This window comes from Rhinatrema bivittatum, chromosome 4, assembly GCF_901001135.1.
Source record: "Rhinatrema bivittatum chromosome 4, aRhiBiv1.1, whole genome shotgun sequence".
NCBI lineage: Eukaryota > Metazoa > Chordata > Amphibia > Gymnophiona > Rhinatrematidae > Rhinatrema > Rhinatrema bivittatum.
In genome coordinates, this window is record NC_042618.1 from 261,277,415 (window position 1) to 261,291,658 (window position 14,244).

At 42.2% G+C, this 14,244-nt stretch overlaps 1 protein-coding gene across 14 annotated transcripts in view; it reads right to left on the reverse strand.

The window, feature by feature from the left end:
* The window catches only part of PRR5 (proline rich 5), a 557,355-nt gene that overhangs the window by 232,182 nt on the left and 310,929 nt on the right, over positions 1-14,244 (reverse strand). The window contains exon 1 of one of the 14 annotated variants that reach the window (XM_029600076.1): positions 4,479-4,505. The exons of the other annotated variants lie outside the window; for them this stretch is intronic. The gene's annotated coding sequence lies outside the window, so the exon portion shown is untranslated. Of the gene's footprint in view, positions 1-4,478; positions 4,506-14,244 lie in introns of those variants that run through there. 14 annotated transcript variants of the gene reach the window in all.

The following is a 14,244-nucleotide window of genomic DNA, read 5'->3' on the forward strand; positions in this document are numbered from 1 at the left end:
GTTATTTCATGTCTATACCTCATATTAAATAGGCCTATAATATACATGAAAAAGAATATTCAGTGTTTTAAGGTAAAAATATCACTTATAATATGTGAATTAATTACATGCACCACTGTGGTACCAGCCAGAAAACTCTGCAAAAAAAAAAAAAAAATACCTGCAGCCATATGTAATTTGGACTATTGTAAAGCATGTTGGGTATCAGAAAGCTTGAAGTAAACTGGTTACAAATATAGTAAACTTCCCATACAAAAACAGCACTGTCATCACTCAAACAATAGCAACCCTATGAAAAGACAACACTGCAAATATTACACCAGGCCATAATACACCAATACACCTAATATTAAGAAAACAGAACAAGCCAAGCTGAAGAGCCTGACAGAAACTACATGCTAGCAAAATACCTCACCTCAGTCCCACATGCAGAACACACAGACAGACCCTCACCAAATACAGAATGAAGAGAAAGTATAACTAGAAACATGCAGACAAAAACTAAATTGGAAACCGAAACAAGACAGACTCCTTATGCAGGGCAACAATGGAAAAACAAACATCATGCCTCATTAAACATCACCATTCCTTATTAATCATCAAACAATAAAATCAAGATATATAAACCATTAATCATATTAATAAAACTATACTCATAAAAAAATATATATTTCAAATAAGATGATGAATAGAAAATCCAGTGATTAAAACATATAACAGTTTTATTAAAGTTTCCAAACATCAATAAAATATATCAAAACAGCAGACATCAAATAACACCCAATAATTAAAACTAAAGCTAAAAAAAAATATCCCTTGCTCTCTATACCTGGGAACTTTAGAGTCCGGTCACCCTGAGATTGTCGTGAATCAATCAGGGATAGGAGAACTGCACAAGCTTTAAGAACATAAGAACATAAGAAAATGCCATACTGGGTCAGACCAAGGGTCCATCAAGCCCAGCATCCTGTTTCCAACAGTGGCCAATCCAGGCCATAAGAACCTGGCAAGTACCCAAAAACTAAGTCTATTCCATGTAACCATTGCTAATGGCAGTGGCTATTCTCTAAGTGAACTTAATAGCAGGTAATGGACTTCTCTTCCAAGAACTTTCTTCTCTCTCTCATATATACACACTCTCTAGCATACATGTTCATTCTTACATAAAGTCACTTATATTCTTTCACACACATGCTGACTGGCTCACAAACTCTGGCTCACACATATTCACTGATTTAAATAGTTGTTTTGCTCACACATCTGCTCATTGACTCACTGCTCTTTCTCGCTCACACACATGCTCTGGAAACAACAGCAAGCCTGACTGTATTATTATGCAGTGCACCAACAGAAAAGCAGAAACATCATCATTCCTCATAAATCATTAAGCAAAAAGTCAAGAAATACAAAACATCATTCATAATATTAAAACCATACTAATAAAAATAATGTCAAGCAGGCAACAGCCAATGAACATTCAGTAATTAAAATGATTCACCTTTTTTTTTTTAGTTATTTCCCACATTCCAAATATTTCAAACAGCAGACACATGAAATTTTAAATAATAGGATTAAAAATCTCCAGCATTCCATACCTAGGATCTTTTGATTTCCAGTCACTCACAGATTGTTGTGGATTTGGGGAAGGGGGGCTTCACAATTTTTATCCTCTCCCCCCACACACATACACACATCATGTCACATACACAGGTTCTCTCTCACTCATATATATATGCTGTCACATAAACAGGCTCTCTTGCTCTCACACACCCACGCAGTGTCTCTCATTTTCACATACACACAAACATTCAGACACATGCAGGCAGTCTTGCTCTCTCATGCATACACAGTCTCTCAGACATACACAGGCTCTCTTATATGGACACAGGATCTCACACACATATGCAGGCTCTGTCGCTCTCATTTACATGCAGGCTCTGACACATACATGTTTGCTTACTTTCTCATGCACATATGTAGGCTCTCACACCCTACCACATGCAGGCTGACATATATACAGTGCAGGTGCTCTCTCTCATACACACACATAAGCATACACACCTACAGCTTTCAGGCCTCTCCCTTTCTTCTGGGCCTTGTCTTTTGCCGCTGTTGGATGGCAGCACTTCTCCTCACTGCTCGAAGGGAGGTGGAAGGAAGCCACTGCTACTGCGCAGCTCCTGCAAAGTTAGGGGAAAAGGGGAGGTCATGCAGCCTTACAGGCCTCTTTCCCGGCCCCAGAATGGCTTTCTTCCGGCCATGGCAGGATGGGCTCTGTCACGGCCTCGCAGGCCTCTCTCCCAGCCCTGCAAGTTTCTCTTCAGGCCACAGCCAGGATTGCCAACATTTCCACAGACCAGGATTGGTGGTCAGTAACAGTAAACCATCTCTTACCTGGCGAGTTGGAAGGTTTATCAGGATTAGAAGGCCCCGATTCCTGTTACTTTCCTGTCTCTTCAGGAAAGGAAGATATGACTGGGTTTCTAGAACAGACCCTTATGGCCCCCCCAAGACACCTGGCTGTCCACCCCTACAGGGGGTGGTCCTTTTCTCCATTTCCTGGAGAAGGGATTTCACTGCTCTGACTGGCACTCGCTCTGTTCTCCACGGGATCTGAGAGCAGGTTGGGCGATAGTGCTCTTCTTAGCTACTCCTAAGGCACAGCAGGTCTATTTTGCAAGGGAGCTATTCCAGATTCGGTTTCCCTGTTTACTCAGGGTCTCCTCTTCAGGTTAGCTCCCTGGTGAAGATTAGGAGTTTCTCCCATTTGGGAGTCACCTCTGATACCTGCTGAGCTCAATGGGAGTTTTTTGTGGATGACACCTTTTGCCAACCATTCTCACTTGTGGGATCATATCTCAGTAAGGAGGGTTCTAATCCATTTAATTGGCAAGAATGCCTTTCAACCTCATACCATATCCATGGCTGAGGGAGTTGGAGGACGAGGAACCCTGCAACAGAGGTGCTACTCTTTGATTGTGGTGGCTTGCAAGCTATACTTCCTCATTTTAGGGGTAAACCTGTCTGCAGACAGAAGAGTCCTAGTTTGGCATCTGTTGTTCCATTTACTGGACCACATGCTTCCTTGGGGGAAGTATATGTAATCATGGCTGAGGTACTAGTATTAAGGCCAGGTTGGTGGGCAGTCTGTTCCGAGATCACACTGACTCTGCCCTGGTACCCTTAGGGTTTCCAGGCTGATGAAGAAATCCTGTTCTATAGGGTTTTGTACTTGCAGCACCTCTGCTTCCTGACTCTTGGTGTAGTGTTTCTGGATTTCTTCCCTGGGGAGGGGGGGGGGGGGTCACTCAGTTTCAGCTGTTCCAAGCAGGCTGAGAGCTCTACCTTGGGGGATAAATCCCTACTGGAATCAGCAGGAAGTTATTCGGTTGGGATTGAGATATACAGCCTAGCAGCTTTTTCTCACACCTGCCGTCCAGTGGTCTGTTTCCTTGTGTTCTTCCCTCCTTCCAAATACCAGCTGGAATGCCATGGGGAGGAGAAGAAAAGCTAGGGTATTCATGGTATATCTTAAAAGGTTCTCAACATGGGATAGACTAGTTTTTGGGTATTTGTCAGGTTCTTATGGCCTGGATTGGCCACGGTTGGAAACAGGATGCTGGGCTTGATGGACCCTTGGTCTGACCCAGTATGGCATGTTCTTATGTTCTTTTAACCATCATGACACACCTGACAGATGATGCTCATGTGCGTGACACATTGCACACTACATTTAACAGCTATACAAAAAAAAAGATACTAGATATTTTGTTAAAAATGATGCAGGAAAAATATAACATTCTTTACTTTCAATAACTGCTAATAAAATACCATCATTAAATATTTTTTCACAAAAAATTTAATCTTTGCTTACTGCATCAGTGAGACATCTGGGACTGATATGCATAGGTGGCACACAGTTTTTCGATACAGACAAACTCTCATGCATTTCACTGTCAACTTCAGAAAGTTCTGACCTCTTCTGGAGTTTATACAGCTGAGTTAGGAATTTCCTCTTTCAACTCACGATACAAAAAATAAATTCTGATATCCCCTCAGTAACAGTACTTCAAAATCCCTTCCTTGCCAGCCACTTTGTGAAATAACATGAAAACCTGCTAAAAAGACATTTAGAAATTATATAACATACCAGCTATAACATAAGAGTACTAACACCTGGGACTTGAACAGCAACAACCTTACCTATGAAAAAGCAAGGCTGCAAATATAAAACACAGTACACTTACTACTGAAAAAACAAAGAAAGGCAGACTGCTCTAGATTGCTACACAGAATCTACATCCTAGTTACAGAATCCCTCACCTTTGTCAAATATGCAGAATGCAGACTGACTCTTATCTAATCAGAATAAAACACCATAAATTATAAACAAGCATACAGAGGAAAGCTGAAACTCCAAGAAAGGGGGGGGGGGGAGGGGGGGTTGCGGCAGGATGGCAGGGCAGGATACAGCATACCTGCAACATTTCTGGCTTGGATTGGTGGTGGCAGCGATTGCCAGGGTTGAGGGAAAAGCAGCAACAGGGAGTGGTGATGAGGAATTTTAAGTACCAGCTCCTTACTCTGCACTCTCCTTAAGCAACACCACATGTGGCTGTTATAGAAAGCATAGGCTTGCTATGTCAAAATTTTGGTGACGCACCTTCTATCCCTTGGTGACACACTGGTTGAAAACACTGTCTTAATGTATACCTGCAGGGAACAATACACCACGTTTTCCCTGTTTTTTTTACCAAGCTCTGGCCAGTACTGCCTATAGCTTCACTGGGTTGTCCAAAGTACCTTCCTGCTCACCTGAACTATCCTGTAGACAGGATGGATAGGCCTGCTCTTGATAGGGTGCATTGCAGGTGAGCTTTAAGCCTAGCTTAACTCCCTGCTTGGTGGTTTGGGCTAGCAATCCCATTTCAGTGATTGTCTTTCCTCCCCTGAAACTCTTGGACACTGTCATGCGTGATCAACTACGTCTGATACTTTGGTACATAGGGTCTGTCACAGACCCTGCCATTGTTGCTGATTATTCTTCCAAGCATTTGGAACTCCTTTTCCAAAAGCAACATTCCCCATTCAGCTAACACATCTGCATGTAACCAACTCTACATACATCTGTCTTTTACCAATAGTCTAAACCACAAATTACACGACCTTGTTAGTCCTCTCTAAAATATAGTCATAAACAACCAACAGAGGACTATAGAGTATAATGTACACTGATGTCCGGTATCACTTATATGAGCTGAAACCATACATTGATTGATTATAGCTTCAATATTTATGTATACCGTTTTTAATTTTTATAGATTTTCAATTGTAAGTGTTCCCAACTCGGTGGTATTTATGTAATAATTATTATTTTTTTTATCACTATAATCATTGTGAACGTCTTTTTTGTAATGAATGAATTGTCTAAAGATCGTTCTCTCCCACACGGAGATGGCATCCAACATAGGGACTAGATAAGTGTAAAAAACCTTTTGGATAGCAATATGTGATCTGGGGTGACCGTGTGGGAGACAGCGGTCTTTAGACAATTCATTCATCACAAAAAAAGACGTTCACAATGATTGTAATGATAAAAAAATATATATATTACATAAATACCACCTAGTTGGGAACACTTGCAATTGAAAATCTATAAAAATTAAAATTGGTATACACAAATATTGAAGCTATAACCAATGTATGGTTTCAGCTCATATAAGTGATATCGGACATCAGTGTACATTATACTCTATAGTCCTGTGTTGGTTGTTTATGATTTTACCAACAGTCACAGAAGAAAAAATTACAGAATTAACTGATTTCATCCTAAGAGCTATTTTAGCTTCCATGATGATATTTATTTCCAGATCAAGGAAATTGCTGTGGGTACCAGAAAGGTACTGTTGTGAGACAGCTTATGGGAGCACCTCACAAGTGGCCTCACTCACCTCCCGGCGCTGCCTGTGTGCTGCTACTCTCCATGGCTGGAGATGCTGCCAATACTGCCTCTGCCTTCTTAAACGGCCAAAGCGCTGCTGTCCCCAACGCTGCCTGGGCCTGGCCATAATTTCCTGTGGCTGAGAGATGCTACCAACAGGGCCTGTGATCTTCACGGCCTGGAACACCGCCAGCTTCCTCCCTCACTGCTGTCGCTGAGGTCAATGTCCCCTAGGTGCAGGCTTTCACCCCTGCTTAAGATTAAATGGATGGCAACAGGAAAATCCCCATAGCTTCTACTGATGATGTCACTGCTTCAGGTCTTTAAAAGGCCACTTTTCCCATTGCTCCAGGCCTTCGCAATATTACTGGTACTTCAAGGTCTCTGTGATCCTGGTCTCCTGGTTCCTGCGTCCAAGTCTTCGTTCCTGCGCTCAAATCTTCAGTCCAAGTCTTCAGAGTCCTTTTCAAATCTTCACTACTGCTGGTTCAAGTCTTTGGAGTCTCTTCCTTGAGTTCCAAGTTTCTGAGTCTGAGTTCAGAGTTCTCGATTCCTGTCCCTGTTCTCTGGAGTTCTTGTTCCAAGTCTTCAGAGCCTTTGTCTTGTCATGAATCTTCAGAGCTTTCAATCTTGTCTTGTCAAGAGTGACCAGAATCTTCAGCCTTCATCTGTTCTACGCTCAGCCGATCCTAAATGGTTAGTCTGAAAGGGCTTACGGAGGGCCAAAGGGTTACCCCAGAGACCAGCATGGGTTGCTGGTTCTTATCAGAAACATCCTAGCTCCTGATTCGTCTGTTCCTGTTCCAAGTCTCGCGTATTCCTGTTCCAAGTTTGCAAGTGCTCCAGTTACAAGTCTTCAGTTTCGCGGGAGCCTTTAGTTTGTCCCAAGGCTTCAGTCGTCAGCTTCAGCCTAGCCTGTGACTGGATGTACTCACCTGCCAGTGGCGTAGACCATAGCCAGCCCCGGGGTTGTGTCAGTATTGTCGCGGCACAGGGGCTCATGCTCATGTCTGTCCCGCTCACAATAGGCACTACAATATGTCAACCTTTTTATGGCAGAGTTATTAGGGAAATTCCTGATTGGATACCACACCAAACATTTCAGATATGACCAGTATATTAACAATGTTTATATGATTAGGATAGGAAAAGAGGATCTTGAACAATTTTCTAATACATTCCATCTTTTAATCAGATTCACATTTGACTACACCACAATAAAAAAGGTTTATTTTTGGACTATTGCAGTCTCAATCAACAATGGAAATTTATAAACGTCCATATATAATAAAAACTGAGAGATGCAGATACCTTCACAGGTCCTGTTTCCATCCTTCACATTAAAAAAAGTCTATTTTACATAAGTTGACTCTGACCTATAACACAGGGACAGATATCTCAAATTAGAAACTTAATCCTTCAAATGAAAAGTCTATAATCCCAAACTCACCCTTAGCAAAATTGTATTGTTTCTTAAGGTACCCAGGAGCACCTACTGCAATAAATACAGAGAAAACATACACAGCACAAACATTCTGTAGCAATTTACAATCCCAGAAAAAGACAATCATAAAACATTTGCGGTCACTGCATTTGGAGGATGAAATCACTAAAATAAATGTTCTGTGCTCCTCCAGTTCTAACTTTCTGAAACAAACCTAGTGAGAAGTGAACTTCCAAACGAAATTCAAAAAGAAGACATTAAGTCTAAAACTTTGAAAGATACCACTACAACATAGAACTACATGATGTACACAGCATTGTACCAACACTCAGAAGAGACAGTGCCAGCGTTATGGAGCTTACAATCTAGCCAAGATACACAGGCAAGACACACAAGAGAAACTTTGTTTTCTATCGAAGCTATGTGGCAAACTGTGCCAGCACATACTGTAGGGCTTTAAAGTTACCCCACAAGAGAATTTAGCATAAAAGGTATCACATTCATACTCTGTAAATGTATTACATTGGAGTGGAGTAGCAGCCTGAGCCTAGTGGTTAGAGCAGTGGGCTATGAACCAGGAGACCAGGGTTTGTGTCCTGCTGTTGCTCCTTGTGACCTTGGGCAAGTCACTTTACCCCCCATTGCCCGAGGTACAAACTTACAGGGTCATTTATCAAATTGCTTTAAGGTGTTTTTGTATACATTAAGCCCCCTTTAACGCATGTGAAAACACCTTTATCGCCGGTGAAAGCACCATAACACATGGTGCAATGCAAATCAAAAAAAAGGGAGGAGTTTGGGGTGTGATTTGTGACTGAGTGCGTTCACAATTTTGCGAAGCTGTATTGCATGGCTTTAACGCGTATTCATTTGTGTAAAGCCGTGTGATGTTTTTTTGCAAATGCCATTTTTAAGCTCCTGGAGAGCCAGCCTAGCTATCAGGGCCAGAGAGAGAGAGAGAGATGTTATCAAGCTAAGTTGAGAGAACATAGCACAAATCTCATCTTTGGGTGAGTTTCCTCATGCCAAAGGTCCTCAAATCTTCACAAGAGAGCACTGTTCTGTTCGTATGTCTCACTTTGAATGTCAAAGTGGCCCCTAACCCCTACACTAATACCTAAACCTCACTTCGAGTTACTAGGTGGGCCTCCCATAGAGATATAAATACCTATCTAGTGCAAGGGCATTATGGCTATTCTCTCCCTCCCCCCCCCCCCCCCCCCCTCCCCTGTGGTCCTGATAGCTAAGCTGGCTCTCCAGGACCTTAAAACTACTAAACATGGTCCCCCCAGTAGTTGTATGTAGGAAATACAACAATTCTGGCACTTATCACAAAGTGTGAAAAGGTTATCACAATTTGCTCTAAAATAGCATAAATTGCAATAAACTGCCTAGTACCATAAAGCACACCCTTTTTCCTATCGCATGCAATATTTAGTGCATTTTGTTAAATCCAAGACTTAGATTGTAAGCCCTCTGGGGATAGGGAAATACCTACAGTGCCTGAATGTAATCCACTTTGAAGCACTGAAAAAAGTGCGAAAAGTGGAATATAAATCTAAATAAATAAAATAAATAGTACTTATTAACCAATGCAAAAAATGTTGAGAGAGATGCTACAGTGGTGAAATGAGTCAGAAGTTCAATACAAGAATAAGCCTTCATAAACACAAGATAGCTCACCCCTGAGAAGAACAAGTCAACACTCCCATGAGGGAATGCTTTTTTCTGATTGTACCCAAGAATGTAAGACATTTTAATTTCACATGATCAAATACTTTGAAACAAACACAAACATTAGATTGCTCACTTATTAACAGACAAGGTCTTCCTACAGCTGTAAACCTACTGCCTGTGCCCCTCATCTTTCTTATTCCTGTCTATATACACCTGTCCCCAGGGCCACTGCTTTACAAAACAGCACCCAGGCAAGGATTGCTTACAGTACCTCCCCAACCCACCCTCCTGTAGCACTTAATCTCTGTGTAGAGGAAGGGTGTAGTTCCACATTGTTGCCACATTACAGGTTGGAACAGAACACTCCCCCATTCATGGATGCAGAATAGAATCAGGATGTTTATCCCTGCAACTCACCATACAAAACCCCCCTGAAATTCTAGTGTCACCTTTTCTCAGTAATGGCAGCAAAATTCCCTCCACTGCCAGACATATAGCACCTATTTAGCAAACCTGCCATCCCTAGCACACCGACTTCCAGACTCAAGTAGCAACAACCCTACCCATGTAATATTTGCAAAACTGATTTTTCAGTCAGCCCTAAACACCAATACATTACCTATTGAGAAACCAGAAGAAGACTGCTGTAGAGCCCTAAACAAAAACTACACGCTAGCAGAATACTTCCTCTATGTCACACATATGGGACACATGTTAAATTCACTTAATGGAAAAAGGACTTAAGTTTCACAATCCATGAGAATATTTTGGCTGCCCCTTCCTTCCTGTATCGGAGCAGGGTGAGTTGCATGCTTCCAGGGAATCCCTCCCATCAGGGATCTGAAGGAGACTGAGGAACTTAGAGACTGTGAGAAAACAAAGAGATTCAGAAGACCTGCTAACCATGAGTAAAAGAAACCAATGATCATGGAGGATACCCATCCAGCGTCTTCACCAATGGGAGAGAGAGAGAATTGCCTCTCTGTAGTAAGGACAGTTTCCTGCCCACCTAAGGATCCCCCTTGTCCACTGGGGAACTTCACTTTTGAATGCGCTACAGTGATGGCCAACCTTTTGAGCTTGGTGTGTCAAAATTCGTAAAAAAAACAAGCATAACTCGTGTGGTGATATTTGTAGCTCTAATAGCAAAAAGTTATAATTAACATATGTACTGTATTTATTAATAAAGCAAAAAAAAAAAAAAATTCTTTACCTTACCTGCTTAGTGACGTTTTTGTTGCTGAATTTCATTGGCTAAATCTTCAATTGAAGGTTGGTATTTCGTACACTTCAAGCCCAAGCAAGTGCTACTAACTTCATCTGTCAGTCGGTTTCTTTTATTGGTTTTAATATTATTTAATGCTGAGAATAAGGTCTCACAAAAGTACGTAGAGGGAAAAATTGTGAGTAAAGCCATCGCTAGATTTTTCAGAGTGCTAAAAGTGTCCAGTAATCGGTTCCAAGCACTCCAAATTTCCTGTTTGTAGTGGCACTCCTCTTCATTCTCCAAGTGATACCTTTCCAGATTCTCAAGCTTAGACCTCAAGTCGACAAACACCTGAGCCCAGATGCTGTCTTGAAATTCTGCAAGTTGCATCTCCAAATCATCAATTTGCATACATTGGAAACCATTTAATTCCAAACTACTGTAGACTACTACATCCGGATACTTAATTATTTTCATTGTCCGTTCCAGGCTTCTAAATTGATTAAATCTTTCACCGAACTGGTCAAGTAACGAGTTTAAAATATGCTGGTACTTTATATGCAAGAGCTCCATTTCATTTTGTACAGTTGTGCTGGCCTTCTCAAAATACTTTGTTACTCGAGGAAAATACTTATAAGTTTTAGTTTCTACATCTCGCTTGAAAATTTTAAGTTTACTTTCAAAAGCTTTTATGTATCCAAACAGAACGTCAATACTTTTGCCAAACCCTTGTAACTTTAAGTTCAGTTCATTAATATGAACAGAGAGATGTGTAAAAAACATCAGTGTGTTGACCCACTTATGATCATTGAGCTGAGGAAAGTTTCCCAGATCCTTATCCTCAAGATATACCTTAATTTCTGCTAACCGCTCCAGAACTTTTCCTCGGCTCAGCCATCTCACATTATTGAACATCAGCAGTCCACTGTAGGTTGAATCAACTTCCAGTAAAAGTGCAGAAAATTCTCGCTTGTGAAGGGGTCGAGCAGCTATTAAATTCACTATTTTTGTTACAACTGACATTGTCATTTAATTCAGTGAATTCTGCCTTGGCACATAATGCCTCCTGATGGATAATACAATGAAAAAGCACAAGTGGATGTCCAATAGCTTCCATAAACAATTTTACAAATCCCACTTTTTTCCCCACCATTTTGGGTGCTCCATCTGTCGTCACTGACCCAACTTTAGAGATATCAATGCTTAGGTCCCGGAATGTTTGTATAACAACCTTACATAATTCGCTTCTTGATGTACTTATTGGCACTGATTCTAACTTTATCAACTCTTCTGTCTTTGTGAGATCATCAGAATATCAACCAATAATGGCTAACTGAGCATTTGATGTGACACAGTAGTTTCATCAAGAGAGATCGAAGAATATTTACAATTATTTAAGTCTCTTTTTAACTGATGCTGTATGTTTGTGTTCAGTCTCATTATTCTGTCTTTCATGACATTTCTACTGAGTGGTAACTCAGATATTCGCTTAATAATTGCATCTTTATTCTGCATATCGTGAAATAGAGCTGGTGAACATCTTAGAAGAGTTTCTTTAATAAATTCTCCTTCACTGAGGGCTTTTCCATGTTGAGCTATGGAGTGAGCAATGTTGAAACTTGCAGATGCTAAATTTGTAGAGCCTCTTACAAATTTAAGGATGGAATTTGATTGATTCTTATAGAGGTGTAGCTGCCTGGAAATGTATTCCTTCCTTTCATCCTCACTTTTTTTCAATAGCTGGGAAAGATTAGTTTCAAAATGTCTATTTATATTCCACGTTCTGCTTACTACCGTTTCGTTACACAGTACGCAAAATGATCTGCCGTTTCTGTCAATAATGCCATACATCTCAGTCCATATCTCCTGAAAGGGTCGGCTACTGCTACTATCACTTCCTTTATTTAATCTTGTTTTTTTATTTTTTGGGTTCTCCATCAGGGGGGCAGTGACAGGAGATAGATAGCCTGTTAGCCCTGCAGGCAATTAGGGATTAACTAGACAAGAGTCTCAGATGAGGTGTTCCCTTCCCCCAGAATTGCTGAGCAGTAACTGTGTTCGGGTACAGTGATAGCTCAGTGAGGTCTTGGCAGGGTTAACTGTCTCTGATGGGGTGTTCTCTTCCCCCAGTATTGCTGGGTGGTAACTGTGGTGGGTACACTGGCAGCACGGTAGATTTTGGTACCTGCTTTAAGATAATGGCATGTGTGCAAGGAGCACACACGCCTGAGATGACTCTCCTATCCCCCAGGAGCTGTCTGCCGCTTACAGGGCAAATGTTCCAGTGTTTCCAGCTGCCTGGGTGCAAGTCTGCGGATGGGAGCTCTGGCTTCACTGCCTTCACTAACAGAGGTAAGATGGCGCCGTTCGTGCCACGCTCTCAATAGGAGGGTTGCCCCGCCTCTGGATGCTGACGCTGTCTGCTTGCTGCTCTGGGTTCACTACCTGACAGCATCCGGAGACGAGGCAACTCTCCTACTGACAGCGCGGCACGAACAGTGCCATCTTACTTCCGTTAGTGAAGGGCACTGTATTAAGGATCTGAAGCTAGGAGTTAGCAATCTGTTATTGATCTGATGCCTGATGGGAGGAACAATCAGATAGTAGTTAGCAATCCGCTCGGGATCTGTAGTTATATATGAGAGTTGAGGGTGGATCCTTGGACCAGTGGCAGATGACCACGCCCCCGGGGAATGATCCGGAGAGGGACCACCAGTCAGGCTCAGAGTTAGGAGACAAACACACACTAGTTCTTTATTAGACAGTATACTGAACCACCAGAGATGGCAGTAGTGAGCTGGCAAACCCGGCTGGGCTGTAGTCCCTCAGATTCTGGAACAGTGACCCCTGGAAGCTGAGCTGAAGAGAGACTGAGATATAGTGAGTAGGCAGGGTATGCAGATGTAACACTCACACAATGTTCCAATGAAGCCCAGGAGCTGGAAAGTATAGGCCCTCGAGGAGTGAGTACCTGGTTCCAGGGAAAGCTCAGAGAGAACGATGGTAACTCACTGATGTAGCTGAGATAGTTGGTAGTGAAGACTTCCAGGCAGAAGAGTATACGAAGTAAGTCTGGGATGAGGGTCCTCGAGGAGCGAGTACCGGTTCCAGACTGTCACCTGAAAAAAAAACAAGGAGAGAGTGAGGCCCCCAAGGATCGGGTACTTCTGGTAAGTCTGAGGAGGCAGAGTAGCTTAGACAGACAAAGCAAGTCCGTTGTCAATCCATGTCCTTGCTAACTCCATGGGTTAGCAAATTCCAAGACCTTAAATATCCGTCGCGGGTGACATCATCTTCGGGTGACGTCCCCGAGGTTTGCGCCAATGCTGGTACTTCAATCGGGGCCGCGCCGCACGCGTGCCCCTAGGCCTCCAGGAAACATAGAAACATAGAAACATAGAAATGACGGCAGAAGAAGACCAAACGGCCCATTCAGTCTGCCCAGCAAGCTTCACATTTTTTTCTCATACTTATCTGTTTCTCTTAGCTCTTTGGTTCTATTTCCCTTCCACCCCCACCATTAATGTAGAGAGCAGTGATGGAGCTGCAACCAAATGAAATATCAAGCTTGATTAGTTATGGGTAGTAGGGGAAGTAACCGTCGCAATAAGCAAGCTACACCCATGCTTATTTGTTTCACCCAGACTGTGTTATTCAGCCCTTATTGGTTGTTTTTCTTCTCCCCTGCCGTTGAAGCAGGGAGCTATGCTGGATATGCTTGTAGTATCAGTTTTTCTTCTCCCCTGCCGTTGAAGCAGAGAGCTATGCTGGATATGCGTGAAGTATCAGTTTTTCTTCTCCCCTGCCGTTGAAGCAGAGAGCTATGCTGGATATGCGTGAAGTATCAGTTTTTCTTCTCCCCTGCGGTGAAGCAGGGAGCTATGCTGGATATGCGTGAAGTATCAGTTTTTCTTCTCCCCTGCCGTTGAAGCAGAGAGCTATGCTGGATATGCGTGAAGTATCAGTTTTTCTTCT